This window comes from Nannospalax galili, unplaced genomic scaffold (genome assembly GCF_000622305.1).
Source record: "Nannospalax galili isolate Female #2095 unplaced genomic scaffold, S.galili_v1.0 scaffold473, whole genome shotgun sequence".
Classification (NCBI taxonomy): domain Eukaryota; kingdom Metazoa; phylum Chordata; class Mammalia; order Rodentia; family Spalacidae; genus Nannospalax; species Nannospalax galili.
Window position 1 is genome coordinate 2,143,594 of NW_008334092.1, and position 11,330 is coordinate 2,154,923.

An 11,330-nucleotide genomic window follows, 5' to 3' on the forward strand; every position below is an offset into this window, starting at 1 on the left:
CTCAGACAAATGTCCTGTTGCATTTTCTAAGTGCCGCCACCTTGTGGAGGTTCACTGCTCAAGTAGCAACAACCTCCATCATATTGCAGCGAGCGGTGTCTACAGGTTAGAACTCTTCCGACAGTTACAACCAGAGTCTCCTTAATCTGTCCTTGATCCTTTCAAGGTCATATCTTCACTCCCAAGCCAGTCACTGAGGCCACGTGAACACAGGGCTCAGGCAAGCCCTGAATAGAACACTGCAGACAGAGATGTGGGGATAAAATGTGGATAAGCACCACGAGAGAAATGAGAAAGGGATACCCAGAGGAGATACAAGATGCCGTGATGAGAGGAGGGGAGGGTGGCCAATGGGGAACAGATGTAACAGATGGCCCTATCAGTGGGTGAGTGACAGGTGTTGGGGGCTAGCCTCCCAGCAGATTCTAAGCAAAGACCACATCTTGGTTCCTCTTCCACTGGCACAGAGCAGACCCTCAGCAGCCACTCCATCCCTAACCCCCGGTGTGACTTTTGTCTTCGTTTATTCACCCTTAACTTGAGTCAAAACTACCAAAACTAGGGAGAGGTTAACAATGGAAAATACAGCAGTGAAATCCAGAGCTTGGGTTTGGATGTGTCCAAGGGAAAACGTAATGGTATAATAGCTGCAGTCCTTAGAGATCACATGTTTAATGCTGTCTTAGCCCCATGCTCCAAACTCTGATCTTGCTCTAGTATAGCTGTGTGATCTTGAGCAAGGCACTTAACCTGTCTGAGCCTCAAATTTATCATCTATAAAATGTGAACCATGCTCCTTCCCAGGGTTGTAATGACAATCGGTGGTACTGCATGGGAAAGCTGTTTCCATGGGCACAGCCCATCATGGTTTCCCACCCCCTCCCCACTCCATCTAACTGGAATTTTTTCAACTGTACCCTCACTTCTATTGCAATTTACAACTCTCCATCAGAATTACAGAAGAAAAATCCTCACTTGGGAAATGTGGAGCCTGCCTGCTGTGTGCAGTCTGCTTGGGACATTCTAAAGTGGTTTTTTATGTCACAAAACATTGCAGAGCCAAACAACAGTGATGGAGGGACAGGACCCCCACCTCAGCCACTAGAGGCCAAGCAAGAGAAGACTGAAATCACCCGTGTTGTCCTGTTTGCTGGAGGCACTGGCTGAGATGAAGCAGTCTTGACCGGGCTGATGAGCAGAGGCAATCCAAGCCACAAGGCCCTGGAGACTTCTTCTGGCTGCACTATGACCAAGTGAAGGGTCTAAATCAGCCACACGGCCGTGAGACTGGGAACTAAGGAGCTTGTGGTCCATCTATCAGGATCTCTGGCTGAACGGCTTGTTTGTTTGGGCATCATCTAAATTGTGCCTGGGAGGCTCAGTCATAAAATACCAGCAGGTTCTGCAACTGGGAGCTGGGGAGGTGATCTTGAGTCTGCTTGGCCAGGAGCATGGAGCACGGGTCATGCAGCGACACGTGCATACCCCACCCCGAACCCTGGCATGTTTGCTCCTGCCACTGGCGCCTTCACAGAAACTCACTCTGAGACACTTGTGACCACACAAACCCTCCGGTGTTCACACTCTGGTGACCCAGTGACACATTACCATTTACACATCACACACTCTCAACATGCTTTGCAGCCACAGCCATCCACCACACACAGATGCCATCCTCTCATTTACAAACTCACAATCACCCTTGGACTTCACAGCCCCACTACACAAATGACCACATACTCAGACACCTTCCAGCACAGGGTCAAGCACGTGCTGCATATTCTTCACACGCATGTCTGCACACACACCAGAAACCTACATTTGAAGGCTAAGGACTCTCCTGTGCCAATCCCAACTTTCACTTCTTTGCTGACTTATGTTTTCACTAGAAATCTTGGATCCAATGGGTCCCTACTGAGCATGATATCTGAGGGTTCCCAGCCATATGCTTGCTACAAAAATTCTGCCTATGTGTCAGAGTCTGGCATGAATGAAACTCAGCCCACACATGTGTATACATTGTAAACAAGAGCCAGAATGGAGTTCTCACTGCAGGAGAGATGGGAACCTTAGAGAGAGCCCTGGAGCCTAGCCAAAAAGGGCATCTGGCTGGGCATAGCTTCCAGACAGTTCTCCTGAGGCCCTGTCCTCCTGTCCTCTGTGATCTACCAAACCTTAAGGCCCATCACCTTAGCAGAAGTAAGATCCTTCTAATACATGCAAGAAGGGCACAGCTGGAACCTCTGGAAGCCAAACCCAGCCTCTGGGAAAAGCCCCAAAGCTGAGGTTCCTCCAGAAAGCAGAGGGGAAATTTGTAAAGGAACACAGGACTGCTCACAGGTCAGGGTTTGGGCTGGAGAGATAGCTTCATCAGTAAAGCACTTGCCATGCAAACTGAGGACCTGAGTTCAATCCCCAGAACCCATGTAAAAACAAAACAAACAAACAAACAAAACCAGCCAGGTGTGATGACATGTGCTTGTAATTCCAGTGCTGGAAAGGCAGAGCCAGGGTTCCTGGGGCTCACTGACCAGGCAGCCTCACTTAATTGGTCAGCTCCACATCAAGGAGAGGCCATCTCAAAAGAGGTGGATAGTATTCACAAAGAGAACACACACACAAGGTGGTCAACTGGCCTCCATACTCATGGGCACACACACACACACACACACACACACACACATCATAAAAAGAGTCTGAATGACTGCTAGTCTGAGCAGCTGGATTCCAGCCCTCTCTCACTCCTCCATTCATGGCAGGGCCTGGGACAACCACTAAACTTTCAGAGCCCAAGTTTTCTCTACTGTAGGAAGGGAGAGCTCAACACCTACCTCCAGGACCTTTTATGGATAAAAAAAAAAACCCATTGTTATTGTTCTTCATACTATTGCATCACATGGCTCAAACAGTATCTGGCTCAGAGTAGGAGCTCTCCCCTGAAAGAAAGAAGCAGTGGCCAGCTTGGCAGGCTGCATGTCCTCATGAACAAGGCCCTGCACACAGCAGGGCAGCAGATGTGAACCACAGGAGAAGAGCTGTGGTAACAAGTGGGATGAAGCTAGGAAGAGGGCACCAGGTGCAAGGGCGGCGGTGAGCAGACAGGAAAGGATGGATCTCTTTGGGAGGGTGTTAGTTATTTGTTCAATTACTGTGACAAAATAGCTATTGGAACAACTTACAAGGATGAAGGGTTTATTTTACTCAGTTTCAGAGGGCTCAGACCGTCATGACTTGTCTTCCTGAGCTTGGCTACATTATGACAGAAGCATGCAGTTGGGGATAGCTGTTCACATCATGGTGGACAGGAAGCATTACAACAGGAAGAGGTCAGGGATAATATTCCCCTGTGGACCTGCTTCCTTTGACCTACTTCCTCCAGCCAGGTCCTACCACCCAAAGTTTCCAGAATCGCCCCAAATAGCACCAGTATCTGGAGATCAGTTTCTCAACCTGAGTCTTTAGGAGGTAAAACACTTCATACTGGAACCAGAACAGGAAATTCTGCTAGTCTTTGGTGGAAACAGTGGATATGTGTAAGGGGCCAAATCAAACCCAAATGCCTCCCCTCTGGTTTTTCCTCCTCCCTCTCTTGAAAAAAAAAATATATCCAGTTCCATCTTAGGTCTTAGGATGTAACTACTGTTAATCAAGAATCCATAAGCCTACGTATGGGGTGCTGCACTAGATACTTTACCCATACTGCCTCATATAAGCTGTCTGATCACATAGGAGGCAGGTATGTTTAGCCCCATATGTGGATAAGAAAATTGAGGCTCCAAGAGCCTGCCCTCCCATCCCTCCCTGTTCTAGATTGAATGGCCCTGCTGATTCCAAAAGCACCTCTAGCCTTCCAGCTGCAGATCCATCCCCAAGGCAGGCCTTGCCAGCTTCCATTCTCTGTGCCGGCCTCTCTGCTAGGTGTGCATATTTGGTAGTGGGGTGGGGAGATATGATGGGATTCACAGGCTGTTCATCAGCCACTTTCCAAGGGCTGTCTTCTCTCTTGTTGCTGATTATTATGATGATCTTCCAGGCCATATTGCCCACGATGGTTATTGCTTCCAACTCCAGAGGGCCACATCAGCTGCCACAGACTTTTATTCCTGCAAATAAAAATGTAAGCTCTGCCGCGAGGAAACCACAGGCTAAAGAGGCAAAGACCATAAACTCGCATTTTAAATGTAGGGAGCTCATGCCAGTCCTCAGGATGCTGCCTCCCATGTCCTCTCTGCACCAGGCCACACTAGGTACAGCTCCCTCTGTGCATGACTCCAGAAGGACCCAGATAGGAGAGTGGGAAGGGTAACCTATTGGGAAAGTCACCTTGAAGACCAGTGTGAGCCATCCCTCACTCCCCAGGATGCACAGACTTAGGTTAACCTCCTTTTGGTACCAGAAAACAATAAAAATAAGTCAAAACCCCCGTGTGCTCTCTAGATACTGTGTCTTTGTGTGTTTTCTGGGTATATAGACATTTTCAACTAATTTCCTATGTATTGGCCTCAGTGGGGAGCCTGGGCCTTCCTAAAGCAGGCTATGCTGTTCTGGCAACCAGAGACAGCAGCAATGGCTATCACCAAGGGATGGAGAGAGACTCCTTCCAGGCAGGGACCCAGGTCTGTCACCATAAATAGTCTTGTCTTCAATAATCAGGTGGGACCGCCTTCCCCCACCACAGGGAGATGGGGACTGGGGAGGGCAACATCCAGACTGGCCCAGGGCAGACTATGGCCTGGATCCTGGAGACGCCAAGATGAGTTAGATAAGGGTATTTCCCTGGAGGAGTGGAGACCAGCAGGAGACTCGTATGGGGACAAAGATAAAGTGCAGGCCAGATGCTGAAGTGGGGGGTCATGAGTGGAGAACCAGCATGCTGGGAGGGAGGCAGAGCTAAATCAGCTGGAGGTCAGGACAGCTCCCCAGAGAGAGGAAACAGCTCCTGCAGACACTCTTCCCACTATCACTGCCTCTTCTCTTTCCTGTCTGTCCATAATGCTAGATGTGTCTGCCTGGGCTCTAACCATGGTTTTCTTGTAATTGCTTCTCTGAACTTTTGATCCTCCTGCCTCCATTTCCTGATTGCTGGGATTACAGATGTGCAATACCACACCCAGCTTTGCAGTCCTGGGAATCACTCCTAGAGCTTCATGCATGCTAGGTAAGTACTCTGCCAACTGAGCCACATCTCCAGCCTCCAGTGAGTTCCTTGTAAAACTTTCTTAAACATTTACTTAATGAGTGGTGTGTGTGTGTGTGTGTGTGTGTGTGTGTGTGTGTACATGTGCATATTAGTATACCATGGCAAGCTTGTGGCGGTCAGAGGACAACTTAAAGAACTCAGTTCTCACCTTTTACCATGTAGGTTCCAGGGATCAAACTCAGGCATTCAGATTTTGGCAGCAAGCACCTTTACCAGCCGAGCCATCTCATCAACACCAATTGGCTCTTTAGATCAAGAATAATTTATTCTTTTCTTCATGTCTTCTCTGTCCAGCACAGTACCTGGTACACAGTAGGTACTCAAACATGTTGGATGGAACATAGAATTTAGGAGGGGCTCTTCTACCTGCTTCACTGCTAGATATATGGAGAGAATGATGGAAGATAGTGTGGAGAGGAAAACAAAGGCTGGATCACAGAGACTGCATATAACCAGGAAGCTCCCTCCCACAGCTGAGTGCCAGTGGCCTCAAGACAGCTTTAGGATGATCCCCACGGTTCATAGAAGCCAGCTCTAGGTCTTTGTACACCACATATGTGCCTTTGGTTACAAATAGCCAATGTTTGGGCAGTGATGCGATGAGCCAAGACCTGACATCCACTCCTCACTTATCCTCACATCTTCTTGAACCCCAGAACCTCTATTTTGGTAATTCTGCCACTACATACCCTGTTGTTCAGGCCCCAGATGAGTCATTTTTCATTCTTCTCTCCCTTCTCTCATTCAGTCTATAAACAGATCTGTAGCTTTAGGGCTGAGACACAGGCCAATGGAAGTGCTTTGTGTATCTCTACCTCTACTGCCCTCCTTTCCTGCTGGTATTAGGCTGTGGACATCAACTTGCTGTCCCAGATCCATCATCACCTTTTCTCCCTCCCACTGTGTAACTCCTGTCAAGGCCAATGTTGTCTTATCAAAATGTGATCTCCTCCTCAGATCCAGGTGCTGTGCATGGCCTTGCCACATCCGCATGGACTGTCCCCTCCCTGCCTCTGCGACCCTGACCCAGGTCCTCACTAACCACCACCTTAGCCTACTTTCCAGTCTGAAGACAGGCCACCTCCTCCTCTCCTCAGGGCCCCTGCACTTGCTGTTTGCCTACCTGGAATGTTTCTCTTCCTTTTCTTAGCATGCTTCCCCTCACAGTGATCTCCATTCATGCAAGTGAGGCAGGGGAGTGGAGAGTGGGGTCTAGACCTTACACAGAGGCTGCCAAATCAGTATATGAGAAAACCTGTTGGCAAAGAGGATTAGAATACACCCCCCACCACCAGCTCAGACCAGCTAGAGCTGGTTGCATCTACTGGTGCAAGTGCAGAGGCACTCCTCCAGAGTGTCTGAAGGTGACAATGGCTTGTGACAACACTACAATACACATCCCCAGGTGGAGACATAAGACGCTAATGAGACACAATGCACAAAGTTGGATGTACAAATACATGTAACAGACTATGTGCCATAGAGCTTACACTATGCAAATGAGCCAGAACGCTCCTGTCACATGACACAAAAAAGTCTACATCATTGTAGTGGGGGAGCTGGCCACTGAACTTCTCATATAAACTCTCTTTCATCTGGTCTACTTCTCTGGGAAGTATATTCCTTCTTACTAATTCTCTCATTTGCTTGTTACTCTAAAACTTACTATCCACATGCCTCTGTCCACTTCCTTGTTCCAGGACACAACCTGGAACCCCTCCAGAGGTACCCCACTCTCTACCAGTATCACAAGCACCCTGTCCCTCTCTACCCCCAGAACTAGAACCATCCCTTCAAATTCTCTTCAGGCTTCCCTGAACACTCTTTGTAAAGGAGCCTCCATGTGCATCTTCTGGGTCCCATCAACCCTACCCTTTGCTGAGTTATCTCCATTATGACACTTATCATAATGGGAAATATTTACTCCCAGTGTGTCTCTCCTTTACTAGAATATATGCTTCATGACAGCAGAGATTTATGAAACTCATTTACCTTGACCTTCCCAGTCTATAGCAGGCACCATGCAAGTGTCTATTATGACTATGAGTGGTGTATTCATTATTATATGCATGGGTATATTTTATCATCATCATCGCCATCATCACCATCACCTGTGGGGACCTAAAGGCCCCGCCTTGCCAAGATGGCGCCGAGAGGAAGTAAGCAGTGCGCAGCCTGACCTGTCCTGAAGATCATCGGATTGGATGCCAGTCCTTCCACACCCCTGGGTGGCGCGTGATCAGTGAGTGATCATCGTTGATGCCTATGGGACCCTGCCCATGTGGCAGGTTGACCTTTAAGCTGATTGGGTGCACTCGGGGGAGGGGGTTTCCGAGGGGATTTCTAAACTGCATTTTTTCCTATATAAGCTCTGTGACACCTGCAATAAATGAGTTCCTGCTTGACAAGACCCCCTGTCTCGTCTGATTGTCCTCTGCGAGGAGGGCTGGCGAAACTGGCAGACAGCGCGCTCACCTTTCCCTGACCCCCATCGCGGCAGGTCCCTCCCGAGGTGGGACCTTGGGGAGGACCCCCGCAACTGGCGCCCAACGTGGGGACCGAAGAGAGGGCCTAGATGGGTCAAAGCCAAGCGAGCTCCTGAGTGAGACCCCCTGGATCACTGAGACATTTGGCCCCCTGGATCACTTCCGCGAATTTCTTTGACTGGGAGACTTGGTCTCAGGTGGAGCGGCTAGCGAGCCAGAGAGAGATTCAGTCCGGGATTGACCCATCACTTGGGTGTTACCCCATGATGTCAGCCCTCAAGGCATGTTTCAGACCAGAGGATTCTGAGCCCACAGCACCAGCAACTGATCCGCCTGATCTATCTGGAGCCTTCGCTGACTGGGGGAAGTTTGAGGATGAAAGAAAGAAGGCAATGATTAAGTGGTGTGCCCTCTATAGGGAGGAGTGCTGCCTGCAGGCGGAGAGAAATCAAGCCGCCAACCCTCCCATCCCCATAACGTTTGGGATGCTATCTGGTACTGCTGACCAGTATTCCCCTGGTACCCAACAGGCGGCCATTCCCGCCCCCTACACTGATCAAGTCCATGTTTTTGGACTAGCCGCCTGGAGGAAGCTGGATGGGGGGTGGGGCTCACAGGCACCGATCGCTGGGATTAATCAAAAGCCTGGCGAGAACCTGCCAAAATTTATAGATAGGGTGGAGAAAATCCTCAGGCGTAAGCAATGGATAATTGCCTCTAGGGATGTGGGGATGCAAGCCCATCAGACACAGACTACGACTGCTGCTTTGCAGGCACAAACTGGAGCACTGACCGCAGCATTGACCCAGGCATTCACGGGCCTGAGTGGGGTGGAGGGAGGTATGGCAGAACCCCCGCAAGGGGTACAGGACAATGTTTTGGGTGTGGACAGACCAGACATTTCAAGAGGGAATGCCCGAAAAAGGAAGGCAAGGCTAGGGACCACAATGGGGGGCTGGGGGGAGGAAGAGCCCCAACCACCCCTTGTCCGTGGTGCCGCAAAGGTTATCGTTGGCAGAAGGAGTGTAGGTCCAAATTTGATGTAGAGGGGAAGCCTTTAAACTAGATGTGGGGCATCCTCCAGCCCTGTTATACCAAGGAGGCGAGAAAAGGAGCCCAGTGTTGGGACCTAATCAGGCTCATGCCTCGGTGTCGGCTGTGGCCCCTAAGCACAGAGCCAGTTGGACTGTCCTGATAGTTTCAGGGCTAAGGCCAAAGATAAATATCATTATACAAGGGAAGAAATTCCACTGTCTCTTAGGTACGGGAGCAGACAGGACGGTGCTGAGAAGGGAGGAAGTCCCCCCGGATTGGAGCCTAGTCCCAGGACCCCAGATATTGGGGGTAGGGGGAAATGTTAGGTCTGAGGAAACTAGGGATTGGCTCAGCTGGCAGGATGAGGATGGGGCCCAGGGGAAGGTGCACCCTTTGGTGGCTTCTGGGCTGTCTGCCAATCTTCTTGGACAAGATGTTCTGGGGGAAGCCCAAGCATTTATCACCACTGCCACGATGACCTTTGGGACGGTGATGAGCATGCTCGAGTGTTTGGGGGGGACTCCCGGAATGCCACAGGTGCATCCCCAATCCCAAGGGCCACTGCCCCCAGAGTGCTGTCCATCCAATGGATGCCCGGACCGCCAGTGTGGGTGGAGCAGTGGCCACTGCCCAAATTTAAGTTACAGGCCTTGAGACAAATTGTCCAGGAACAGGTGGAGCAAGGCCATCTTAGGCCCTCTATGAGTCCCTGGAATTCTCCAGTTTTTGTCATCAACAAATCTTCGGGCACATGGAGAATGTTGCAAGCAAGATCAATGCCTGGATGGTTCCAGTTGGGACCCCCTTAAGGGGGTTGCCCTGGATCCCTGCTATCCCCACTGACTTGCATCTTATGATTATAGACATCAAGGATTGCTTTTTTTCCATTCCATTGCACCCCTCAGACTGTGAAAAATTTGCCTTTTATATGAGTGGACTGTCCTTCCCCAGGGCATGGCCAATAGCCCGGCGTTTTGTCAGGACTATGTACAGGCTCTTTTGGACCCTGTACACCAGTTACCACAAGTCATTGGATGATATCATCCTGGGGTCTTCTGACACCCAACAGTTGGGAGGCCTGTACAAGGCTGTCCTGCTGTGCCTCCAAGAGGGGGAATTACATATATCTGATGAGAAGGTACTGCATATCCTTTTAAAGTATTGGGAACCAGGCTATTCCTGGATGGGGTTAGCCCTCTAAAGCCACAGTTGGATATAAAGTCTGACCTAATACTAACCGGGTTACAAAAATTATACCTACATGACTTTACTCACAAATTCCTATTAAGGACTTAAAGAGAACTGTGCACACCTGCAAGTCATGCCAACCCTATTTTCAAGTGCCGCCCCTGCAACAAGCAAGGGTTAATCCTAGAGGACTTAAATCCAATGTCTTGTAGCAAACAGATGTCACACATTACTCACCATTTGGGAAGTTAAAATATGTTTTGCGTCAACAGGTTAAAACTGATAAAATGGACCCTGCTTTGTTAGCAAGAGCTTGCAGGGCTTCTTTCTAACATGGGGAACAATGGGGAGTCCGACATCAATCATCAATATCTAAAAACACAATTACAAAAACAAAAAGGGGAATAAACCCCCACCAACAATTAGGCCTTGTAATTTTCAAAAAATAAAATCAGTCCAAAAACACTGGGGCCCCAGGAACAGAGGCCAGAGGTACGAGTAAAATGGAACGATCCCTTAACTAGACAGTGGAGAGGGCCAGATCCTCTATTAACTGTGGGGTGAGGTTTGGGTGTGTGTTCCCCATAGGGGATTCAAGACCCATATGGGTACCCACTAGAGACCTCAAATTTTATTGTCAGGAAGAAGATGACTCTGAGTAATCAGAGTCCACCGCCTAAGAAGACAAATAAGGGGAAAAAAAAGGAGTGGTGGTTGTGCAATAGGCTCAGCAGGGTACTAACTGCTACCTGCAAAAGAGGACAAAGAAGAAAAGGAAACCATAAAAATAATAAAACCCACGGGCCTAAGTGCCTTTGAGAGGATCTCTTGCCTCTTTGTCTTGACAGGAAAATGCCCTGACCTGGGTGGACTGGACTCTTGGTCTTCGTGCTGATAGGCGCCTTGATGATCGTGCTCATGATCCTGACATTGATCCTCCTGGACATGATGGAGAAACTCCAGAAGACCAACAAGACCCATTAAATAACTTTTGTCTCCAAAAGTTTTGTTTCCACAGGACCTCATGTTGTTGAGTGCTCATCAGCCAGACCCTCAGCTCCATAGGTCAGCCCCTTCCTTCTCCTCCTTTCCTTTTTGTCACGGACTGGCACCTCCCATACGATGGACCTCGTCTAAGATCTAAGCATCCCATGCCAACGACGGGTAAGATCTCCTTCTGGCAGGTACTCCTAAGACAGGAAGTGCACATGGCCAGGTGCACTGACCAATGACAGGCAAGGCTTATCCAGGAAGGAGACAACCTAAGACAGGCTGGGATGCTCGGCACATGGAAAGGGGCTAGCCACCTATCCACAGGGCATCGCCTGACGGGTAGGCCGTGATTAGCCTGTTAAAGAAAAGAAAAAGGAGGAGACGTGGGGACCTAAAGGCCCCGCCTTGCCAAGATGGCGCCGAGAGGA